The 25,997-nt window shown below is 34.6% G+C and overlaps 1 protein-coding gene across 10 annotated transcripts in view; it reads right to left on the bottom strand.

Moving 5' to 3' along the window:
* The window catches only part of LOC140444955 (uncharacterized), a 607,786-nt gene that overhangs the window by 294,183 nt on the left and 287,606 nt on the right, over positions 1-25,997 (bottom strand). The gene's annotated exons all lie outside the window — the stretch shown is intronic.

Raw genomic sequence — 25,997 nt, 5'->3', positions numbered from 1 at the left:
AACGTAATTTGTTTTTTTATATTTAAAATTAGTTGCATAAACCATATTTGGCTACAAGCTGATACATTTAGTATACTCATTTTCATCGTTCTTGACGTGTGCCTGAAATAAGCTACTACGGAATTTTTAATATTCGTCTCTCTCTGATACACAGATGCGTAATTCAATTGTGCGAGTCACGTTCGTCATGGTAAAGTGCGATGAGAAGGGAATGAAGAGACCACTCACGTCTCCCAGTATTGTAGCAATAACACCGATGCGTTTGGCCGATACGGTGTCGGTGATAAGTTCGGCCTCTTTACGAATACAGATAGCTGGCAGTGACGTGTTTTTTTTTAACATGTTACCCTGATCTGTGCAGGTTTGAAGTAGCTGATGAAATAGTTTTTATAAGTAAACAGTTTTTAATTAATTAATAGTTTGAGCTCTTACTGTGTGGAATTCCATTACATAAAATAATACTCTCGACACCTTAAAAATTCCAGTTTATTATAAATTAACTCTCTCTCTCTCTCTTCCGATACCCATTGCAATAATGACTTGTGGCATTGTTCTTGAATGAGCTGGCTAATAGGTTTTTAATTGTAGCAATTACCATTGATATTTTATGTTGTTTTAGTCGATTTTAGTCAGTCATTGTTGGAATTTGTTCCGAACAGTTTTACTTATTATTTTTTGTTGTGAATAACTAATTGTTTTATTTAATAAAAAAAATGCCGGGAAAAACGATAACAGGAGAAATGCGACAATGTGTAGTTCATTTATTGGAGTATTTTAAAAAAGAAAAAAAAAACAACGGACCTTTGCTTTCGTTATCATCAGTACATGAACGAGTAGCGGACGCTTTGAAAATCAGTCTTCGCACAGTGACAAGAATAAAGAGTGAATACAAGACAGGGGCAGCTCTTACTACACCAGGAGAGTCACGTAATGTACAAAAAAAAGACTAATGATGTCAGCGATACTATAAAAGGAGAGATTAGAAATGTACTGTATGGCATGAAAGCAAAAGGAGAGCACGTTACAATTTAAGTTCTAAATACACAATTAAGAAACAAGCATCTCTATGACGGTTCTGATACAAGTTTGTGGCGTCTTATGAAAAATTGTGGGTTTTCATACAAACTAGAAAATAGTAGAAGAGTGCTATGTGAGAAACCATGTATTGTATCCAAACGACTGTATTTTTTGAGGCATTATATGAGAAATTTTTTAAGTCCAAGCCCACTTCAGTTCGTTTTTTAGATGAAACTTGGATATTCCTAAAAGGGGCATATAAACGTACTTGGCAAGATGACTGCGTGAAAAGCATCAGAAAAGGACACGAAAATACAGGTAAACGCTTTGTTGTTTTACATGCCGGAAGTAGGCAAGGATTTGTTAAAGATGCTGGATTACTGTTTTCTACGAAATCGAAGAGTGTAGACTATCATGATTCTATGGATAAAGAGTCTTTTAAAAAGTGGGTCTCCGAAAAGCTGATACCAATATTGGAGGAACCATCTGTAATTATTATGGATAATGCCTCATACCATAGCTCTTTAATAGAAAAGTTACCGAATGCCAGTTGGAAAAAATCGAACTTACAAGAATGGTTACGAGCGAAAAAAATAATTTTTGACGACGATTCGGGCAACACAGAGCTATTGAGTCTTTGTCGTCAGAATAAACCACAAAATACCAGGTACGTTATAGACGAGCTACTCCAAGAACATGGGCATCAGGTTTTGAGATTGCCTCCATATCACTGTCAATATAATCCGATTGAGTTGGTCTGGGGCATTTCTAAACAATACTATGATCGTCATATTGGAGAACATGGACGTGGAGATGAAACAGTGAAAAAAGTTTGGGGCAATGAATTAGCTGAGGCAACACCTGCAGTGTGGGCGAGTTGTGTTAACCATACTGAAAAATTAATTCAGGACGACTGGGCAAAAATGGTCACATATGATGAAAATGAAAGTAGGATTATCATCGATTTGGCGGAAGATTCCAATGATGAAGACAGTTCCAGTGAAGTGGCTGACTGATTAGCTAATTAATCAAGGTCAGTACGTTGTACCTTTTAAAATGTACTTTTCGTTATATCCTGTCCTATTGTACTGCAAGCTAGAAAAATACTTCTTCGCAATTTATACGTATATTCCGTTATTAGAAATTTAATGAAAAATAATTTATAATTTTCTTTTATAACTATTATTTCGTTTGACATGCTACATTTTGCTCCGCCACTGGAGGAGGTAAACGGATCGAGCTAAGACAAGGAAAGACAGATGAAACAAGTTATTGCAAGTGTTTTTACACGCACACGCCAAGAACGATGAAAACGATAATAGGTACTTTAATAATACAACTTACATAATCAATAGGGAATCGAAATTTTGTTGTGTTTAAAATTTAAAAAATGGCTAATATAACAATGGACGTTTTTTTTATACTCTTTCGACCTATTATAGTAAATAAACAGAAAGAATGTGGCATATATATACCACAAGAAAATAGTTTCAGAGCAATATTTTATATATTGACAATGTCAAATTAGAGTTGTCATGTCATTATATAAAATTTGATGGATGGCTAAACGGCTGACTTTCGGTAATTAAAAGACAAGTTCACAGCATCCTACTAACGTTTTTTTTGGAGTCTCGATAGTTAAAGAAAGAGAGCAAAATAACTTAGGATATCAGAAAACACAACCATTTTACATTGTTATGTAAAAAATCTTGGAAAATTTAGAGGCATTTTGGAAGACTAGTATTCTATATCAAAAAACAAATCCGATTTCTACTTAAAGGTATCTCCTCCACTTTTATCAATATAATTTTTATTAATTGTTCCCATCTTTGCTCAAGAAGATATACTTTGATCATCAATTTTTTTGAGTAGTGCATTTTAAACTTGTTTAACAACTTCATTGTTACAGTTAATTGTAAATTATTCAATAAAGAACATACCAGTTTATTATTCCTTCATAACAGTTTGGTCAATTCTATAAATAATCTTGCAATGGTCGTTTAAAAAAGGATGATTAAGCCGCAGTTATTCTTAGAAATAACTTCATTCTAAAAATGTAATGGCCGCAATTGTGGTTTGCGTAGTAAGTGATCCGAGAGAGACGACAACCATTGAACTGACCCCGCTTTATTCATTGATAAATCGACTGGAAAGTGTTCCTTTGTTCTGTTCCCGGTCTATTCACTAAATTAAAGCCACTGAAAATAATGGCTTAGAAAGGTTGAATCGTTATCTTCTTCTTTTATTCATTTTACATCCTCGTTAGTTTAATAAAATTAAACGGGAAATACCACAACATTGAGAACCAAAAGATACAGTCGAAAAGAATTAATAGAAACGGTTTATTAAAAAAACGGTCAAAATCTAAAAGCTTATCTTTTAACTTACGTAGCTGTCAGAATTTTTGGAAAAAAAGTATTCATTGTTGTTGTATGAAATAAACAAAATATTATATTTAAAACAATTTTTATGCGACAAAAAATGAGTTATTTACTGATCACCCGAACAATAAAGATGAACAGGTAAGAATTATTCTACCTACAGTACATTGTAATAAAAGAGATGGTGAAAAGATAAAAGACAAACAGGACGAAAAAATTTAAACTTTGAGCATCCCACTCACTCAACGCTTACAGCTCTTCATCAACGATTAAGAGAAACAGGTTCAGTGTTTCCAAAAAATAATGTAACAGTGTGACATAATGATGTAACAGCAGCACATGAAAATGTTACTTTAATGGAAGGAAAATGCAGAAATTAGCGATCGAAGACTATCTGCCATGTATTCCACAATTTCAAAATCTTCCATAGGAAATATCTTACACAACGAAAATGTATGTCCCCTTTATGTCATTTTACAAAGGTACAAGCACTGCTACAAGGAGATTTTCCTGGTCATGACAATTTGCTAGATGTTTACAAAATCAGAAAAATCAAAATGAAGATTTTTCCAGATACATTTTGTTTTGTGACGAAGCTACATTCACAAACATTGGAATTTTTAATGTTTATAATGCACATTATTATGGTATTAATCCCCAAGTTGTTTAAGAATTTAAGCATCAGCATAGGATTAGCATAAACATCTGAATAGGAGTAGTTGACGATTATCTACTTGGACCTGTGGAGTTGTCTGCTCGTTTAAATGGTGCTGATTACTTACATTTCCTGCAAAATGTTTTTCCTGATTTGTTAGATGATGTGCCTTTAAATATTCGGCAAAACTTAGTTTCTACATGACGGCTGTCCGGCCCAATTTTGCAAGAAAAGAGAATATTAGAAGAAGCGGTCCAGTTGCTTGGTCACCAAGGTCGCCGGATTTGAATCCTTGCGATTATTTTGTTTAGGGATACATAAAAGAATTTGTTTAAGAATACAAGATACTTGCAACGAATTTAGAAATAACTAGAAACAGACTTAAAGTAAGAGGACCTTTTAGTACTAAAATATAAAAATACAAAAAAGTTATGCGTTAAAATAACCGATGACCTACCCAAAAGGGACGCCTATGACCGGTACTAGAAATACGCAATTGATGGAATGAATGGATTCACTATGAAGGATAAAAAAATAATCGTACCAGTTTTTGTTCTAAATAGAAGCGCATCTTCAAAGTGTTCTAGCTCCGCCATCTTTAAAGTACTTTAGCTCCGTCATCTTCAAAGTGCTCTAGCTCCCTTAAGAAGCATTTTCGGACAAGGTGAATTCGATTAAATTGTCTTAAAATTATATGAGGAATCTCTGGTCTTCGTTTGTCAGGAGAGGTTCTGAATACCCTGTTTATATGTATATAATTTTGCTTTATTTTATAAAAGAATTATTTAATTTACAAAGCGTTTTTTTATTTGCTTATAACTAATAGCAAGACGCAAATACAGGTTATATAAACATAATGAGAAGTATATAATCGGTGATTCCTAATGCATTGTCATTAAACATTAATTACTGTATCATCTGCCTGTATAATTCAATTTTATATGCATATTTAAATAGTTATGAGGCACGTGATGGGTGTTGTTGTGTGTTTTGGAATTTACTCCGCAATTATAATTTTAAATATAAAGAAACGTCATTTGATTGAATTGTTAGATTGGATGTCTCAAACGTGTAATCGTGCTGAATATAAACATTTTCATCAGGGTAAATTACACGATGTCGTTGCCAATTCAATAGGTTTATTTCGAAATCATGTAACAACAATATTTTTAAGGGAAGTTAGATACCAATATTATTTATATACATAGTTATTATATGTATGTAAAAGAACTGTGGGTATTCAACTTTCGGTAAAAAATGTTGATCAATTTATTTCTGAAAGTTCTTTTTAGTGCCGTTGAATAACTAACCCACATTCATGCTACTCCAAAGCTGTTTTCTGATAGCATTTTAAGCTTTAATTACAAAATTTTTGCGAAATTAGCCACAAACATAACTATAATAGAAATATTTTTTATTTGATGTTTCGACTTGCAGCTCGGAAATTGTGTTAAAAATAAAACGTTTTTGAAAAATTAAGCAAATGATTTTGTTTCTTGTTAAAGGTAAAACAAACACTCCTGACCATGGAGCTGCGCGAAGGCGGAGTCAAATTCACGTAAAGGCAGAAAGGTTCTATTGTAAGTGGAATTATACAGTGCACAATACAATGCGTTTTGCATGGAAGTGAGGACTAAACCAAATTTCGTCTACTGCGCCGTGGTCAGGAGTGCTTGCACTATCTATAAATGGCAATAAAACACATTTACAGAATAAACTTTTTAATAATTGTTCCCTAAGTATTTCCTGGTGAGTAATTTAGTTAGTGATAGTGATAGTTCAATACATTTAACATCACACGTTTTTAAGAGTCATACCCTGTTTGAAATTCACGACAGATACTGGCAACGGCTGCATAATGTAGGTACTTTCATCCGTCTAATGGCCAGTACCAAAATCGACAAAGAGACATGTTTGCTTTGCGTGGACAATGGGGATTAAAACTGATTCGTTTCCCCTAATGACTTTATTTCAAAAAGAATGTGTTTACAATGGAAGCAGCTAAAAATTGATAAATATAGATAAGCTATCGACAATGAGTTTTTGATATATTTTACTGTTTTTATAGTATTTTTCTTCATGTTATTGTTTAGTTCGACAATGTAACTCTCTTATTTATACATCGACGATTGAATCACGCATTAGTTGAAACAATAATGGCAGTCTTTTATACAACCGTAGGCTATTGTGTGCGCAGTGCTATAATTCTTAAATCCGGTCCTGATGCGCCGCTCGGGGCAAACCGGCAACCTGGTCAGCCGTTCTCCCATAGAAATACATTGCCTATCTTACCTGCACTGCATTCTAACTGTGGCTTCTACAACAGACGTCTAAAATCGTCTATTTAGATCAGACGGAAATCTTTTTAATGGTTACGTTTAAATATCATAGCTCCCCTATAACGTATCATTTAAATCTAAATCATAACTTAACACTTAAAATTTGTTGAAAATTATTCTAAATTAGCTAAACACAAATACACTAAATAATTTAGTGTAAATTTTAATTTTATAATAGCGGCTTCAATTTTTGTCCAACCCTATTTAACTGCTTGGTTGACATTGTTGTAGCTATACACAATCTTCATTTATAATCCGTTAATTTTTTTAATTATGATTATGGTTTCTTACAAGTAACCTTCAAACTTTCCCTGATGACATATTTACCGTTTTTTAAATGCCCTGAGTGGAAAACTAAATTACAAAATCGTGCATCGATCATTATTTTTATTTTTGTCTTCAAAACTTGATAGTGTTATATTCGAACTCCATTCATCTGTTATTAAACTTTTACTTTTTAAATATACAATAACTCATTTGCATGTATTTGGTACACTATTCGTTTGTATGTAAATCAACGAAAAGTATGTCAACTCTTAAATACATACTAAATATAGAAGTCGCACTTTCATCTATGTAAATTCTGTTTTGATTTTTTATGTAGAACCGAAACCAGCGGGAAATTGGAAATTGCATTCTGTTTTTTTGGAAATTAAAGTGTTGGTTCGTATTTACTATGGGAAAGCAATGTAAACATTGGCTTTAAAGTTGATTTTCGATGTGGAAATAGCGAAATATACAAAAATTTATTTACAGATATGTTAAAAATAATATTTAAAAAAATAGGCTTGCTTTGACATTATATGTGTATTATTCATTATATTTAATGGAAATCAAGCAAAATTTTAGTTGAAGATATCTTTATTTTGGCGTTTCGATTTCCACTTCGGAAATAGTTCTCAAAATACAAATTATTTTAATTTGTTACTTGGTAATACAAAAATTCTTCTAATAATTTAATAGTATCTACCTTATTCATAAGGTAGATACTATAATAGATAATTTAGATATTATACATTTCAAAATAGATGATGAATAGATGAATAGATCTATGTCACAGGTTGTGACATAAGGATTCTTCTAGGAGGGTTGTTCTGCTGTGATCTTGCCAGATGTCCTGCCCATCTTAGGCTTCCTATTTTTATAAGGGATACTACGTCTTTACCACCAAATATATGTTTATATCTCTGATATATCTCGTAGTTGTACCTCCTTCTCCAAACACGGTTTTCACAGATGCTACCGAATATTCTTCTCAGGATCCTTCGTTCAAATATAAGCAGGAGGTTTTCATCTGCCTTGGAAATGGTCCATGTCTCCGACCCATATATCAACACTGGTTGTATAAGGGTTTTGTAAACTCCATTCGCTTAGCTCGGGCATATTTTGACAGATTCATTGTCGGAAACCTACAACACAACAATTCCTACTTCTCAGTATTAATAGCTCAAGTATCCTACTATTACAGACTTCTTTCTTTAAAAAAAGAATAATTATTCTAAATAGTCGAAGTGTATACTAAACCCATCAAATTTTGGGTAGTATATATTTAAAAAATATATATTTAGTTGTTATAATTTAACATAACTATTTATTATATGGTGCAGATAAATAAATATTGATTGTCGGTAATTCGCAAAGTTCTATTTTATTTACTTTTTAATTTGTTTACTATTAATATTGGCTATGAGTACGGGTGCTTGGTTGTATAGTAATTTCCAGCCACTTTTAGTCTGTCAAAAAGTAACTAACTTCGTAAAAAAATAATTACTAAATTCACTAGACAGTTCGGACTGGGATTCGCGAACCGAGTTTATATGGTTATTTTTGTTTTTTGGCTTAAGTTTCTGCTTCTCATATGTCTAGTCAGTCCAAAATAGCATTTGTTTGCTAGGATTATTCTTCGCTTGATTTCTTCCGTCATGACGTTCTCCTTGGTGATCAGGGAGCCTAAGTATGTGAATTTGTCCACCACTTCAAAGGTAGAGTTATCAACCGTAAATTGGTGGCCGATGTTCCTGGCTCTATTGTTGGGTGTTGAGGCCATTATCTTAGTTTTCTCTTCATTTACTTGCAGGTCCATATTTTTTGAGGCATTTGACAAGGTGGTATACATTTCTTCTAGATTGCGTGTTGTGCGGGCAACTAGGTCAACATCATCTGCATATGCCAAAATTTGGGATGATTTATTAAAAATGTTTCCTCTGTTGTCTATTTGGGCCTGACCGCCTTTTCCAGAGCTATGTTGAAAACACGCCATCTCATCTCCCTGTCGCAGCCCAACATGCGTTTCAAATGCCTGTGATTGTTCGCCCTGTATTTCGACTTTGCAAACAACTTTGCGCATTGTAGCCTTAACCAATCTTATCAGTTTATCGGAGATGTGGAATTCATCCATGGCTTCATACAATTTATTTCTTAGGACACTATCATAGGCCGATTTAAAATCTACGAAAAGATGGTATGTGTCGATATTGAATTCATTGGTTTTTTCCAATATTTACGTTAGCACAAAGATCTGGTCTGTTGTTGATCGACCAGGCTTAAAACCACTTTGATATTCGCCAAGAAACTCCTCTGAATATGCACTCAGGCGATCATATAAAATACTCGAAAATATTTTGTATGCTGTATTAAGAAGGGTTATTCCCCTATAGTTTCTACATTCCAATTGATCACCCTTTTTGTGCAGCGGGCAAAGGATCCCAATACACCACTCTTCCCGGATTTGTTCCTCATTCCAGGCTCTCAGTATGATTTTACATATATGATTAGTCAAAGTAGCACCTCCACATTTAATAAGTTCCGCGGGTATACCATCACTTCCTGCAGATTTATTATTTTTTAGGTGTTTTATTGTATCCCGTACTTCTTGAATTGATGGAGGCTCCAATGGTGTATTGTTGCTTGCTCCTGGGGGTGGTTGATTTGGATCTTCTATTTCGATAGTAAGTAGTTCTTTATAGTGTTCCACCCACCTTTCAATACTTCTTCTTTTCTATTGAGTATATGCCCCTCCTTATCCTTACAAAGTGCGATCCTTGGTTTAATTCTTTTCTTGCTTTATTTAGATTTTTATAGAATTTTCTTGTTTGATTTCCCTTTTTGAATGCCTCAAGTTCTTCCAATATTCTATTTTCATAAGTTCGCTTTTTTGCGAAGTTTGTGACACTTACCTTTGCTTATTTCATAGCAAATTCTAGGCTTTCGCAAAAAAACTTCTACGCACAGTTTAGATAACTAATATACTATTGATTGGCAATTTTCCCTCGTGAAACTGGCAGTCAAATTGTAGTTACTGCTTTCTCCGAATAATTATACAATATATTTATATAAATTTTATGAACATCATACTTTAATTCATTACGTTTCGGAGATGCTCTTCGCCTTGTTTTATGTTTTAGATTTATCGACCGTTTGTCTTGAACTGCTATTCAAAGATTTGTTGGCAAAGTAGGTATATCTCCGGCGCCAAGGCGTGCACATTCTTTTAAGAAAATGGCATGGTCATTTTATTAGAAAATGTATTTTTAAGATTTAGAACGCCTATTTAAAACCTTCATATCCGGTGTACGCTTGGAATATTTTTATATTATAAAGATAAACGACGTGTATATATGTTATACACCGAAAGAACCAAGCAAGTAACAAAAAGAGGAATTACAAGGGTTGTTAGATAATTGTTTAATATTATGAATAACTTTTGATTTATCTTATACAATAATTAAAACCGATACAGCAAACCCTTTTTTCCGAAACGAAAAGAACCGAATAGTATAAGACCTATAACAAATCAAGTAGAGTTACACTGTATGTCGTATTTTTTGCTAAATTGCATTTATGGCGATAACTGTGTTCTTTATAATACGTGAGCACATACATCGCTTTATGTATCCCAAATGAAAAACGTACACTACCTGGTTCACTTCTGGCCGGAGTGTGTAGGAGCCGGTATAGTAGGGACAAACCAAGGGATACATTTCCCTGTAAATATGTCCAAGGATGTCCCAATTATCCAGGTGGAAATAACAACAATCCATCACTGCGTGAAACAAAAAGAGAGGCAGAAAAGAAGGCACCGTTAAATTGTGATCTTCACAAATAGCCAGGGAGTGTTAAAGGCACTAAATTCTTTAGAGATCAATTCTAAACTAGTATGGGATTGTGTGGGTGCCGTAGATAAACTAAGCGACCATAGCAAGGTTAAGATAGACTGGGTACCGAAGCACAGAGGTCATAAGGGCAATGAAAAAGCAGATAAAATGGCCAAATAAGGCTCATCAATGCATTTATTGGACCGGAACCTTTCTGCGGCGTTGCAAAGTCAGTAACAGGAACGGCTATAAGGAAGTGGGTAGCTCACATACCTCTGGAATGATGGAGGAATTCACCAGGACAAAGAAAGGCGAAACAGAGTTCATTACAGAACATTCGCAAAAATTTACGGAAAAAAATAAGCCAAGACAGGAAAACAGTCAAAGCCATAATCATAGTAGGTCTACTAATCCGGCGCTGTAAACTGAATAGGCAGTTAATGCTGATGGGATTGGCAACTGATGACCTATGCAGATTCTGTCACCTAGAAGAAACAGCAGAGCACATTTTATGTCATTGTGACAGTCTGGCAAATGTGCGGCATCTGATGAATAACTACTAGGACAATTTACTTGCACCCAGCAGGAAGAAGAACAGGAAGAAGCATAAGTATTACATGAATATCAATACACACCGCCTTCGTTATTTCCTTATAGTAGTACCTTTTTTTTATTATTGAATAGTACTAAATTAAACAGGAACACAATAATAATAATGTTCTCTGACAGGGCCGCGCCTAATAGAAGAACTGACAAAAAACTCCCACAGGATTTTCCCTGAAACACAAGGTTCATTACTTGCCATTCAGGATCAGGATATACCAATAAAAAAATTACTTCAAATATATCGTCAAAGCCCCTCTGGTCCAAAAGGACAAATGTTGATATTCATTCATTTGGTATTTTAAGTGGTAAAAAGGTATAAAGAAAGTCTTCAGCGGAAACTAAGAACACTTCTCACAAAGGCACAAAAACACCATTCACGCATTGCAGTAGAGAGAACAACATTACTAGATTGTATAAAGGGGAAAGAGGACTTATGGCGATAGATGAGCAACTGCATAAACAGATTGCTAATTTAAGAACCTATTTTCAGGCGAAGGCTGAGACATCTACTTTACATCGAGCAATTTGCGCAGTAGATGACGCAAGAACGCTCAAACTGTGGAAACAAGAAATGCGCAAACCACCGGACAAAGCAAGAAAAAATGCACACCTGGTTGAGTAAACCTCTGCATGAGTGACATCTCAATGAGATCAGCCAAGAATATGTCGGCAATACAGCGACGAACTATTGGTTGACATCAGGAAAGATGTTTCTCGAGACAGTGGGTTTTCTACTTGCCATTTAAGATCAGGTTATTCGAACTAAAAATTATCTAAAATATATTGTCAAAGACCCCCAAGAAACCATCCAACATCTTATAAGGGGCTGCCAGGTGTTTGTCGGAACTGATTACAAAGAACGCCATGACTCAGTAGGAAAGATTCTTCACCAAGAACTAGATAGCAAACTGGGACTTCTCTAAACCGACCTTCTCCCTTATTATCAATACGTCCCTGACAGAATGCTTAAAAACGTTAACTATAAACTTTAGTGGGACCGCACTGTACTCACATACCAACCAGTCGCATATAATACACCGGATCTTATACTAATTAATAAACTTGATAGACAGACATCACTAGTAGACGTAGTACTCAGTACTCAGACGATGCTTATTATTTTCTCTTCTACTGGAGTTATTCCAAAGAGCCTCTTAGACAACATAAAACAGCTGCGTCTAAATGAACATCTCTATAAATCCATGCAGAAAGCTGTACTTCTCGCGACGTCCAAATGGGAAAGAAAGTTTTTGGAAGATTCTCCAGCATACCAAGTCATCTAGGACTCGATAACACGGAAAAAGTCCCACCAGAGCTCAATCCTTTTGATACCGTAGGTATCTGGGATGAGTGAATTTTGCTCTTAGAGGGAGTGTGAGCCGTATGGCTAAATCTGGATAATATTGCTTATTTAGGAAGCGAAATAAGCTATAATATAAATTACAAGAAACAAAAAGCATACTGAATACTAAATAAATATAAGAACTCACTGAAGAAGAGCTACCATAAAATAGATTGCGGAATGGGCCTATCAGGATAATCACGTTAAAATATGCGCCAAGTACAGTACCTCATAGGTGGCGTGAAGATGTATACATATTATGTATAACACAGATTTTTTAACTTTTTTAATCGTTATATCTCCGAAATTGTGACTCTTATGCGAAAATGTATAAGAACAATTATTTTTATAAACATTTGCATTATCCACAATTTTTATTTGATTTATTTGTATGACAAAGCTTACCGTTTGGCTGAACACGCAAAAAACCCATATTTGCAGCAACTTTTTGCAGATGTGGGAATGATGGGGAAACAAAGAATGTTACAGAAGTCAAATTACTTTTGCATAGAATTATTAGTTGACAATTTTAATAAATGTATTAAAACTAAAAAGACCATATTATAAAGTTTATATTTAATCTCTCAAAATATGTACGAATATTCCTTGCACAGTATAAGATAATTTCCATCCAGCAAAAATTCATAATCTAGGCTGCTATGGCCTAAACTCGCGATCATAAAATCCGGGTCACCTGGAAAATTTCAAGTTTCTTTAATATTTTTGCCTGTGGTGGAGTAATAACCTTTTTTTTAGGTTAACGTATTTTTTATTTGTCATCAATGTTTGTTTTGAAAGAAAAAAAACCGGTTTTTTATCGTTTTTATTGAAAAAGCTGAAAACAAACCAAATTGTTGATAAAACAGGCATACGAAAAAATGGAAAATACAGAACGTGGTAAAATGTTAGTGAAATTTCAATGACTAATATCGTGTATTGCCTCCACTTGCTCTAATGACCTCTTGCAAACGACGGGGCATACTCTCAATTCTTCTCCGGATTACATTTTGTGGTATGTTATTCCACTCTCTCACTAACAGATCCTTAAGCTCCTGTCCGTTGTTAGGAGGAGATGTTAGGGGTTGAATACGTTTTTTCAAATCGTCCCAGATATGTTCGATGGGATTCAGGTCCGGAGACCTAGCTGGATAGGGTAACCTCATAATTCCAACCTCGTCCAAGTATTGCATACTGATCGTGGCAATGTCTTTTCGCGCGTTGTTCTGCATAAAAACGACGTTTTCTCCAAGCCTTGCCATGGTATACATAACATGTTCTTCCAGAATCTCCGTAATGTCCCTTCGTGCAGTTAAGGACCCATTTTCGATGAAGGGTAATTCTGTGCGGAAGTCGGAAGATACACCTCCCCAAGCCATGACCGAGCCTACACCAAATGGCATTCTTGGAGCAATGCAAGCTTGTGAAAATCATTCACCGGTTTTCCTCCAAACTCTTACACGTCCATCAGATCCAGTTAGGCAGAAACGGAATTCATCTGAGAATAACTCTTTACTCCAATCGTTAATTCCCCAATGCGCGTATTGTCGAGCAAAAGCTAGTCGTGCATCTTGATGCGCCAGGCGAAGTGGCGGTCCTGTAGCCATTACCCAAGAAGATAGTCCAAAAGAACGAAGTCTTCTCCTAACTGTTGCAACGCTAACATTGTCATTTCGTACTTCCTGTAGACGATTTCGATGCATAATCGCAGTTGAGGTCCGGTTTCGTAAAGCCTGAAACACAAGAAAACGGTCATCTCGTACCGTGGCCATTCTTCTTCGTCCAGAGCCAGGTGGTCTGGATAGCAAACCCTTCTCCTGAAAGCGTTGAAGCACTCGTTGAACCGTAGAAAGGATTACGCCAACAGTTCTTGCGACTTGCCGTTTAGTGTGACCGCCTTTCACAAGAGCAAGAATTTATGCCGTTTCAACAACAGTCAAGGGTATTTTTGGCAAAAATAAACAATAATAAACACTAATAATGGTACTAATAAACACTAATGGTGGCAATAATAAACGTTTGTTCATTGCGTTTGAACAGAAAGTCGAAGCACAAATAAGACATTTAAAATAAGCGGCAGTTACAGGTACCGTTCATTTTGGGAAGTGTGAGCTTTCCCGCGAAATCGGCACTATTAAATTCTTTGTTGCTAAGGAAACCGCTAAGACTACAACAATTTTCAGAAACATGCATTAGTTTGTATTTGTGTTATTATTATTTACGATAAAGCTCGTTAAAAATGAAATATCGGTGATTTTCAAGGTGACCCGGATTTTATGATCGCGAGTGTATAAGCTGCACTGGCACAGGCAATATTACCATTTTATTTAAAAAAAATCAAAGTATTAAATTTGCATTGAAATATTGTTATAACGTGATTCTCCAACGCACCTTAAAGATAAACAAAGATCATCTTTCACTAACTGTTTCTCTTTTTTACATTAATTTGCGTGACTGAGTGCTTTGTCTGTCTCTCAAAAGTAAGAGTTATTTCTCTGCCGACCTACGCACGTCTTTTGACTAACGGTACCTATTAAATGATTTAATTCTCTTGTTATTAAATTTCACAGTCGAAAATAGAACCGACGGAGATGGTTTAATTAAAACTTAAATATCTATTATAACTGAATATATGTAGAGATTTAATACACGAATATAAGCAGTCTTTTAATAAATACATACTGCATTTTATGGAACAACATAAAATAAAATATCACTGGACTGAAACAATGTACTGAAGAGTATACTCCAAAAAAAGGAGATATTATTACTGTCCAGATCCAATAGTCTGCTTAATCAACTGCACCATCTGTTCACTTATAATTATTACGATGAGGCTTAAACAAAAATCGGAGTTCTTTTATGCACCAAAAATATTAATACCTGTCTTTTCGTTCTAAAAGTCTGTCTTTCAACTTCACTGGACATACGTTTTAAGACACACATAACCTATTTTCTCTTGTCTATCTATATCACTGTTTAAAATACTCACCAAAGTCATAACTACTCGACTAACAAGGAAATTAGACGAATACCAACCATATGAACAGGCAGGTTTTAGAAAAGGCTATTCAACTTCCGATCACCTGTTAACCACAAAAATATTAATAGAAAAATGTAACGAATACAAGTTTCCAGTTTTCCTAGCATTTGTAGACTACGAAAAAGCTTTCGATACCATAGAACACACGGCCGTAATAAACGCAATGCAAAATTGTAGAATAGACAGCAGATATATTAACTTAATAAAAGAAAGTATGAACCAAGCTACAGCTACATACTACCTAAATGAAAATGAACACACGAACCCTGTACCATTAAACAGGGGAGTCAAACAGGGAGATACTTTATCACCCAAACTGTTCACCTTAGTTTTGGAGGACGTTTTTAAAAACCTAAATTGGAAATATAAGGGAATAAACATCAATGGCCGCTACCTCAGTAATCTACGATTTGCAGATGACATAATCCTGATAGCTACTGACCTACAAGAAATGCAAACCATGCTTTTAGAACTACATACCGAATCTTCTAAAATAGGACTGAAAATGAATTTAAACAAAACAAAAGTCATGCACTCCGAAGACACCGTGACAATAATAAACGATAAAGTTATAGAAAAAGTTGAAGAATATATATACTTAGGACAAAAAATAATACTAAATAGGGAAATTCAAACTGAAGAAATAAAAAGAAGAAGAAAGTTAGCTTGGGCAGCATTCGGTAAACTGAACTATATACTCAGAAATCAACAAAATCAATTACATCTTAGATCTAAAGTTTTTGATGCATGCATTATTCCGATATTAACTTATGCGGCACAAACATGGACAATCACAAAAAAGAATATGAATATACTTAGAGTCACTCAACACGCGATGGAAAGAGCAATGCTAGGTATATCACTTAAGGACAAGAAAACAAACACATGGATAAGACAGAAAATCAAAGTCACCGATGTGGTGCAAAAATCATTAAAGTTGAAATGGGAATACGCTGGACATGTAGCTAGGAGCGATCTAAACAAATGGCACAGATCAATTTTAACCTGGAGACCATACCAACACAAAAGACCCAGAGGCAGACCTCCTATGAGATGGACAGATGATCTGAAAAGGACTGCCGGGAAAAATTGGCTACAAGTAGCGTACAATAAAAAACAATGGAAAGGAAGACTTGAAGAGGCTTATGTTCAGATGTGGACGTGAATGGCTAGACGAAGAAGAAGAAGAAGAGATCTATATCACAGTCTGTCTTTGGCTCTAATCACTGACGATAAGTTCCGACTAGAACCAAATATGTGTACCATGAATGAAGACATACTTTTTTATAAAAGAAAGTCCTGGCATCCATGCCTTCAGGTGCACAATACTCTATAAATGGAACCACAGAAATTTATTTCTGGAAGATCGATGTATTTTCAAGTTAAATTTCAACCATATACGAGGCTGGATTTTGTTCATATAGAACAAAACTCCGTTTACAACGTCTATAGGTCGCGATTGATCAATAGGCTATTGGTACTAATTTGCGCGGATTTCTGTAGAATGTTTCCCAATCTTAAATGACTACATAGTTGTTTGTGCATAAAAAAATTCTTTATCAGAGTTGACAAAGAAATTATGAGACCGTGCACAAGATCTTCAGAGGGAAGCATCTTCTTAACAGTCATCCAAAACTAGTTTACGAAGTAGGCTATCACCTCACCGATAAAGACCATACCGTTGATGAGATCACGCCGTGGTAGTCTCCACACCAGAACCAGAAGAACCAGAAATCCAAAGAAGAATAGTAAAGGGAAACAAAGCTTATTTTTCACTCGATCATGTGTTCCGCTCCAAAAACACACACTGGAGATCGAAAATCAGGGTCCACAAAACTATTATCAGACCAATAGTATGTTATACATGCGAGACATGGGTGATGACAGAACAGACAAAAGGAAAGTCTTCGAAAGAAAAGTCCTAAGAAAGATATTTGGACCTATTAACGAAAACGGAATATGGAGATCAAGGTATAACCATGAACTCTACCAACTGTTCAAAGAGACACCCATCTCAGAATTCGTTAAACTTCAAAGACTTCGCTGGGCTGGTCATGTAATAAGAATGGAGACAGAAAGATTGTTGAAAAGAGCCCTAGTTAGTAAAATGCAGGGCGCAAGACCAAAAGGACGGCCACGGAAAAGATGGGAGGATTAATTGGCCGCGGACGCGCAAAATTTGCTACACGTGAGAACCTGGAGAAGATCGGCGCGGGATCGACAAGGTTAGAGGCATAGTTTGGAGGAGGCCAAGGCCCGATTTGGGCTGTAGCGCCATTAGAGAGAGAAAGTCTCCACACCACAAAAAAATGTATGCTACATTTTTTCCCAAAGAGAAGGGGCTGTAACAATGTGTATCGCCAGCTATCGCCACAGTCTGAGTTCCACTTATATCGATGCACGCTAGAGGAGATGGTGCCAAAAAAAATATAAGATAATGCATGAGAATAATAATAAGATATCAAGCCCAAAATGTATGTAAGGATGGGACCGAGTAAGGAAAATGTAAAAAAAGATTAGTTTATTATTGCGAGTTTATTACAACAAATGCGATTAAAATAATAACAAAGTCGTTTTACCGACTTTCCGGTACTTTTCACAACATAATTGTTATTTTTGGGTAACAATTGTCATTTGGGTGTTATGTAACCTTTAGGCTGTGGGAAGGGGGTAGGAACAACGCTACGATGCGTTATAATACACAGAGAGAAGTTCTCGGGAAGAACCACGTTGAGAATTTCAAACTCGACGTTTCGGCACCCATTATCAAGAGGAATATGGTTCCGTTCGAGTTCGAGGTCTTAATCTGCAAACTCCCCTCACTCGTGACGTACCAGTATCTCGTTCTGTAGATATACAAGAACCGTCAAACGGCACTGAGGTCTCAATCTGCCTACTCCTCAGTGTCGAGTGACGACCGGTCTTACCCTGTGTAGCTTCTTTTATACTCTCAGTATGCTGGGAACGGTATGGGAGGAAACGGTCTGAGCTTGATGGGTTGGTGGCGTTGGGGCGGAGTGTCGTTACAGCAGCGGTCGCCATGTACCGGCAGTCTTTTAGCGTCATTGCGCGTGTTTAAGCTGTTGGGCCGTTTTTCAATTTCGATATATCTATATTATACTATTTAGTTACTTACTTAGTCCTAAGCCTTTCTACCGTTAGGTGTAAGGCTGGTGGAGTTAAGTTTTGCACTGTTGTCTCCATGCTTTCCGGTCTTGTGTTAGATTTCGTGCACTTTCCCACGTCAATCCTTTCTTCTCAACTTCTTTTCTGATTTCGTCTACTCACCTAATTCTTGGTCTTCCTCGTTTGTTTTTCCCTTGCACTCTCGTTTCAAATACTCGTTTTGTTAATCTTTCATTCGACATTCTACACACGTGCCCGAACCATCTTAGTTGCCCCTCTACTATTTTTTCGTTTATTGGTTCAAGTTTTAGGTTTTGTCTGATTGTTTCGTTTCGTATTTTGTCTGTCGTCTTTCTGTTTGCTATTTTCCTCAGGAACCTCATTTCCATAGCATTGACTCGAGATTTTTGTCTCCCAGTCAATGTCCATGACTCACTATTATACATGATTGTAGGTCTAACTACTGATTTAACGACTGCCGTTTTTACCTTCTCCGGTATTTCTTTTTTCTCCAAAAATGTTGTTTTCATAGTGTTAAATAAGCTTCCTGTTCGTCCCATTCTCTCATTTATTTCCATGTCTTGTTTACCGTTTGATTCAATTATTACTCCTAGGTATTTAAAATGTTCCACTTGTTCTAGTTGTTTTCCGTTTAATTGTATTGCGCGTGTCTATTTGAAATTATCATTGTTTTTGTTTTCTCTGTATTTATTTTCATATTTATGTTTGACAGTTCTTCTTCTAGGATTTCAAGGTTGTTCTGTAGGTCTTCTCTGTTTTCTGCTATCAAAACCATGTCGTCTGCAAATAGAAGCTCTGATAGTTGAGTCTGTTTCATTTGCCAGTATCCTAATGTTAGTTTTCTCATTCTTCTCTTGGCTTTCTTTATTGCTTCATCCAGTGCCACTAACAGCACAGGGCTCAACACGCATCCCTGTTTGACGCCTTGACTTGTAGTAAATTCTTCGGATTCATCGTTGTTGGTTCTCACCGTATTTGTACATATCCTTTATTACATCAATTGATATCCTGTCAACTCCTCTTTCCTTTAATGTCCTTTATACCATCCATACGTCCTTTCTTTGTATTCCGTCAAACGCCTTTTCCAGATCAATAAAGCATATATGTATTTTTCTATTTTTATTGATTACCTTCTCACTTACTTGTCTTATTGTGAATATGTGGTCTTGCGTGCTTCTGTCCTTCCTGAATCCACATTGTGTATCTTCCATAGTTGGTTCTATTTGGGTTTTTATTCTTGTTTCAATTATTCTTGCGAATACCTTCCCAGGAATACTTGATATAGTAATACCTTGTTAATTATTACAGTTTCTCTTGTCGCCCTTTTTGTGTATTGGTAGTATAATGTCTTTCTTCCAGTCTTGTGGTATTTCTGCTCTCTTTATGATATCATTCATTAGTTCTTTCATGCTGTCCACTCCCTCTATTCCCATGAATTTTATCATTTCCGGGGTGATATGATCCTTGTTTGGTGCTTTGCCTAATTTAACTCTTTCAATTGCCTTTTCTAGTTCCTCTGTTGTTATGGGTTCTACTTTTTGTTCTTCATTTATTTCTTGTATCTCCACTATGTTGTCTACGTCTGTATGAGTCTGTTATGAGCTCTTTGAAATGTTCTCTCCATCTTTCCATTATTTGGTTTTCTTCTGTTATTACCTTTCCATTCTTGTCTTTTATATTCGGCATCATGTGTTCTTTCTTTTGTCTGAGCTGTTTTAATGCGCCATAGAACAGTTTTTGATTTTCTCTATAATTATTTGTCATTTTAGTCCAAACTTTTCCGATGATCTTTCTTTTTCTGCTTTCACAGCTATTTTAACCTCTTTTCTTTTTTCTTTATATGCCTCATAATCTTCAGGGCGCTTTGTACTTAGATATCTCTTCCATTTTTCTTTTTTGTTCTTTACTTTCCTTCGTATTTCGTTCGTCCACCATTCAGTTCTCCTCATGCTATTATTTACTATTTTTGTCTTCCCGCAAGTTTCCTCAGCAGCTATGATTGGTCTTGACATTTTCCCACTTTTCTTCTATACTTGCAGTTTTTGTCCTACCTTTCAAAATATTGTTTAATTTTTCTTGGAATATCTTCTTATATCTTTCTTCTTTTAATTTGTAGCTTTTTACTTATACTTATATATTATACTAATTAGGTATTAACATTTGCTTTAATCTTCTCCTTGAGATCTTTTCCGTTTATTCTTATAATGTTGGATTATTTTTGGGCCGTTTGTCTGTTCTAAATAATCTAATTTTATTTATTAGGTAAATAATCAAATCCTAATAGTATTATCATTATGCAGTATTATCAGGCATTATTTACTTACTCTGAAGTGTCAACCTAACGAATGCAAATAATTGAGGTACGTAATATTTACATCTAAACAAACACTTTGATTCCAAATCAGTAAATTTATTCAAACAATCACAGAGTAAACGTAATTCTATTTGTTATTGAGGTTACGTTTGTTTTTGCAATTATGTTATGAATGTTTAACAACACCGAACTTTAATTTACAAACACGGCACTGATTTCGTCACGGTTAGTTCGTAAACGTATTAGGTATTTCATTTATGAATTAAAAACATAAAAGAAACGCCTGAGAACCAACTTTTGTTTGATCTGGCGGAGATTTAGTACTTTCACAAATTTTGAAAACGGGTTTAACAGGTCAAAGTGTGAGTTCACATATTCTATACGAGTATGTTACAAAAAATTTAGTATATTTGAAACTGACATTATTATAAGGTCAATGATATACCACACAACATGGAAATAATATAATTTAATATCAATATAACGAGATAATACTGTCGACTATCGATAAGTTTATATTGTTCTGAAGCTATTTTCTTGTGGCATTTTAAATTAATTAATATTTAAATGGGAATAAGCCACAATTAAAGGTTAAAATACATTTATTGACGTTTCAATTTCCACTTCGGAAATCGTTCTCAAAATACAAACGATTTTTGTATTTTGAGAACGATTTCCGAAGTGGAAATTGAAACGTCAATAAATGTATTTTAACCTTTAATTGTGGCTTATTCCCATTTAAATATTAATTGATAAGTTTATACTTCTAAATTTTAATTTTAATTTACTGGGCAATTGGTTAGAGCCATCTATTAAACAAAAATACCAGGAAAAGTATAAAGGAAAGCAACGAACGGAAAATATGACTACCCGTGACCGGTGTCGGCCGATATGCGCTCGACCGTTTTGCGCCCTTACCTGAAATCGGCCGGTTTGCGCTCTAACACTTTCTTAATGGAGATGTATAGCTAATTATTTTCTTATATCGACCGTTTTGCGCTCTCTTGTAATCGACGTTTAATTTTATTCTACCATAACGATCAGGTAACGGTTAGGCTAGTAAAATTGGTTTTAAAAAATCATAAAACTATAAAAAAATAAAAATAAACCATCTTACCTTCACACATTCATTCAGGCTTAGGACTGTCATAGTTTATACATAATATAAACATTGGCGTGTTTAGAAGATGTTTTTTTTTATTTTTTCATTTTTTTTTCGTTTTTTTCTTAATTTGTTAATTTTTTTTTGTTTTTTTTTTTCAAACTTTTTATACAGTAAAATACAAAAAAATTTTAGGAATAAAAAATTGTCTATTTATTGCAGCTTTTGGACATATGCCAATGTCCTTAAACACAACCTTAAGACGCTTGTATCTTTATGTTTCTGTAAAGTTTTGGATATTCTTTCATCAAGATTAATATATGTTTTCTTGCGCCGCTTTCCTTCTAGATTGAAAGTAAATCGATCATAAAGGTGATCACAATATTTTGCCATATAAACCATCTTACCTTCACACATTCATTCAGGCTTAGGACTGTCATAGTTTATACATAATATAAACATTGGCGTGTTTAGAAGATGTTTTTTTTTATTTTTTCATTTTTTTTTCGTTTTTTTCTTAATTTGTTAATTTTTTTTTGTTTTTTTTTTTCAAACTTTTTATACAGTAAAATACAAAAAAATTTTAGGAATAAAAAATTGTCTATTTATTGCAGCTTTTGGACATATGCCAATGTCCTTAAACACAACCTTAAGACGCTTGTATCTTTATGTTTCTGTAAAGTTTTGGATATTCTTTCATCAAGATTAATATATGTTTTCTTGCGCCGCTTTCCTTCTAGATTGAAAGTAAATCGATCATAAAGGTGATCACAATATTTTGCTTCTTTAACCAGGCCCTTCACTAATTGGAATACATTGGGATGTGGTCTTATTAATGTATTCACACGATGATTCCAACCTTTTAAAACGTTATTACTGCGATGTCTTTGATCATGGCAATTCCACATTTCCTTGGTAATGTGAGTATTTTCTAACCATTGTTTGAGTAGTCATAAAACTGTTCCATTTTTTTCAGAAATAGAAGAGGTTTCTTGAATGCATAACCAGCCATCATCGATATCTTCTATGGGTAGATACGTTAACGCAGCACACATTCTTATGTGCAAACGTATTTCTTCGTTGTCAGTGTATTCAGAAACAAGTCCAATATTTTGAACATTTTTCCATATACATTGATTGAAATGAAAATTACAACCAGAAATTTTGGCTGCGGGAAAATAATTTTCTAAGGCACCGATCACTGCCTGTTCAAAATCCAGTTTTATAAGAGATGGTTTCCAATTTGGTAGTTCCTCTTTCATTGATGAAAATAACATATCGTATGTCTCTTTGGTTTTGTTAGGAAGTAACGCAAATATCAATGGAATTGTATTTGTCTCCTCTGACGTACTACCAATATAGATATGAACGGTATATATTTGACTAAATTGCTTACTGCAGCTTTTGAATGTTTCATCCATAAATACAGTGTCCTTACTGTTAACCAAAATCTCCCTAGCTTTGTTGCTGGCAAACACCAAGATTCTGTATCCCGAGGGAGTGGTCTTGTCGATAAATAAAAATTTCGTTTTGTCGCTTATTGTAATAATTTTTTCTGGAAATACTATTTCGGATGCTGCCGCTGGATCTTTGAGCAGCCCACGCGTACGTTTTCTACAATCGTTTAAACCACTTTTCACTGAAGAGAATTTTGAGATGTCTGTCACGAAATCCAGTAATCCTTGACTATATAATCTTTGAAATTCATCTTGATATATTTTTGACATCGGCAAATAACTATTGTCTTCCCTAGCTCTTTTTTGAGCAGTGAAGACACACTGCTTCACTTCTGTCGCTGCAACATTCGGCTTGCACAGATGTTCGGCTTCCTTAATTATTGTGTTATTATCCATAATTATGTGGCCTCGACATGTTTCAGTTACCGAACCATCTTTATTTGTTTTTTTCATACGAAAACTGTACCCTTTATACAATGCACATGGTTTTCCCTTAGAAGTTTCAATAATTTGCACATCCATTTTTAAAACACTAACTCACACTGATTCACAATAATTCTTGATCCTACTATCTCTAAGAACGCAATAGAAATGATTGACCATCAATATGGTCATTATCACGTAGAATTTTCAGGTAATTTTTCTGTTACCATACCCTTTGTTAATGACTTAAGTAGTTACCAGTTCCCATTATCAGGCAGAAAGGAAAGTTAGTTCCAGCGATCTCTCATTTTGGGAATTCTAGTTACTAATTATATCTAAACAATTAACTTCCAGGTAGAAGGATTATAAACAGAGGTATTAAAGATTAAAGAACACTCTGTTGTTCGACAATATTAGAAAAATTTAATAATTTTGATAGTTTTGATTTGACATTTTTTTTTCAAATCTAAAGGAAAACATGTTTCTGTTTATTTGACATGTTAGTTTGTTCATTGCAGGTTCACCAGACTATTATTGTAGAATGAAATTAAAATTATATTGCAAGAGAGCGCAAATCGGCCGATTAAGGAAACTAAGTAGTTAGATATTTCTATTATGAAAATTGCAAAGCGCAAACCGGTCGATTTCAGGTAAGGGCGCAAAACGGTCGAGCGCAAACCGGCCGTATTCCCCGTGACCGACGTTAACATACGTCGAACCACTTTGTACTACGAAATATTTAAACAAATAATGCTGCATCAATTGAACACTTTTATAATGAATCTATAATATTAATGGCCATAAAGCACAAGCATGGTGTGTGTCTTAAATTAATAAGACAGTTACTTAACCTCTTGGAGCAAATAAACTTTTAGACGTGTGATGTGATTTTAGTTATCGTTTTGATTTTGAGTTTCCAATTAGTCCTTATTCTATTTTAAATTAATAAATTGTTGTTTTACCAATATATGTTATAGCTGAATTGTGCGCTATGGTCGGAAGACTTACCTGAAATAGAAAAAATAAAAATTAGTTCGTAGTCAAATATTTCATTAATATATTTTTTTAAGACATTGCAAGTATCATCAAACATTTATGAAAATGAGAAAAATTATTTACGGCTTCGACTTTAAAACCTAAATCATTCTAAACACGTCTAATAACACTATAAATTCCAAACATAGAAAATAACTTATACAGGGTGACAATTGGCAATAGGACGATTTTGAACTAAATGGTACACAAGACGTTTGCAAGAAAATACTATTTTATTAACATCAAAATAAAGCTTATATTATGCCATTTACAATCTAATTAAGTATGAAAAATAATGTCATCAAGATAAGATCAGTTTTCGATCCTCTTTATGAAATCCTATATAACACGATCTAACATCGCTCGATCAACAGTCAGGATTTCCTGGCGAATTACGTTCTTCAAGTATAGTTTTTCTGATAATCTAAGTCTTCAAGTTTTTCTGATAATCCTTTTATGTATGGTATTGTGTATGTTAATACATATGTATTCCTTGTGTATGCTGTAGAATCTCGTTCTAAGTTGTTCTGTTCTATTCGGCGATTGTTGAAAATTCCTTATTTATAAAGGATAATTATTTTTTAATAAAACAGATGTTAACAAATGTTTTTCCTCTAAGAACGAATTTTCGTTAGAACAAGTAACTTTGGCTCTATCGTATAAGGATTTAATGATTCTCTTTTTAATATTAATATTGTGATTTGACTTGAAATTTAAATATCTGTTGGTATGTGTTGGTTTTCTATACACCTGAGTCTCATACCGAGTATCGTTCTTGGAGATTAAAACATCCAGGAAAGATAGTGTGTTATTATATTTTTGAATCATGATTATTTTGGAGTTATTTTGTAATACGATGAGGTGGCTTTGGTGACTGTTATCATTATGTCATATTGACACTTACATTTTGTTTACCTAATTGATCATGGTCCTTAGTGTCGAAGATTGTCCGAAAGCCGTTGCTCTGGTTGAAGATGGGCGAAGTTATGAATATGTGGCTAGAGTACTACACACACAGAACGTTTTATACGAAATGTAACAAACA

Source organism: Diabrotica undecimpunctata, chromosome 7 (genome assembly GCF_040954645.1).
Source record: "Diabrotica undecimpunctata isolate CICGRU chromosome 7, icDiaUnde3, whole genome shotgun sequence".
NCBI lineage: Eukaryota > Metazoa > Arthropoda > Insecta > Coleoptera > Chrysomelidae > Diabrotica > Diabrotica undecimpunctata.
The sequence above is the reverse complement of the archived record's forward strand: the minus strand, read 5'-3'. Positions and strand labels throughout refer to the sequence as shown.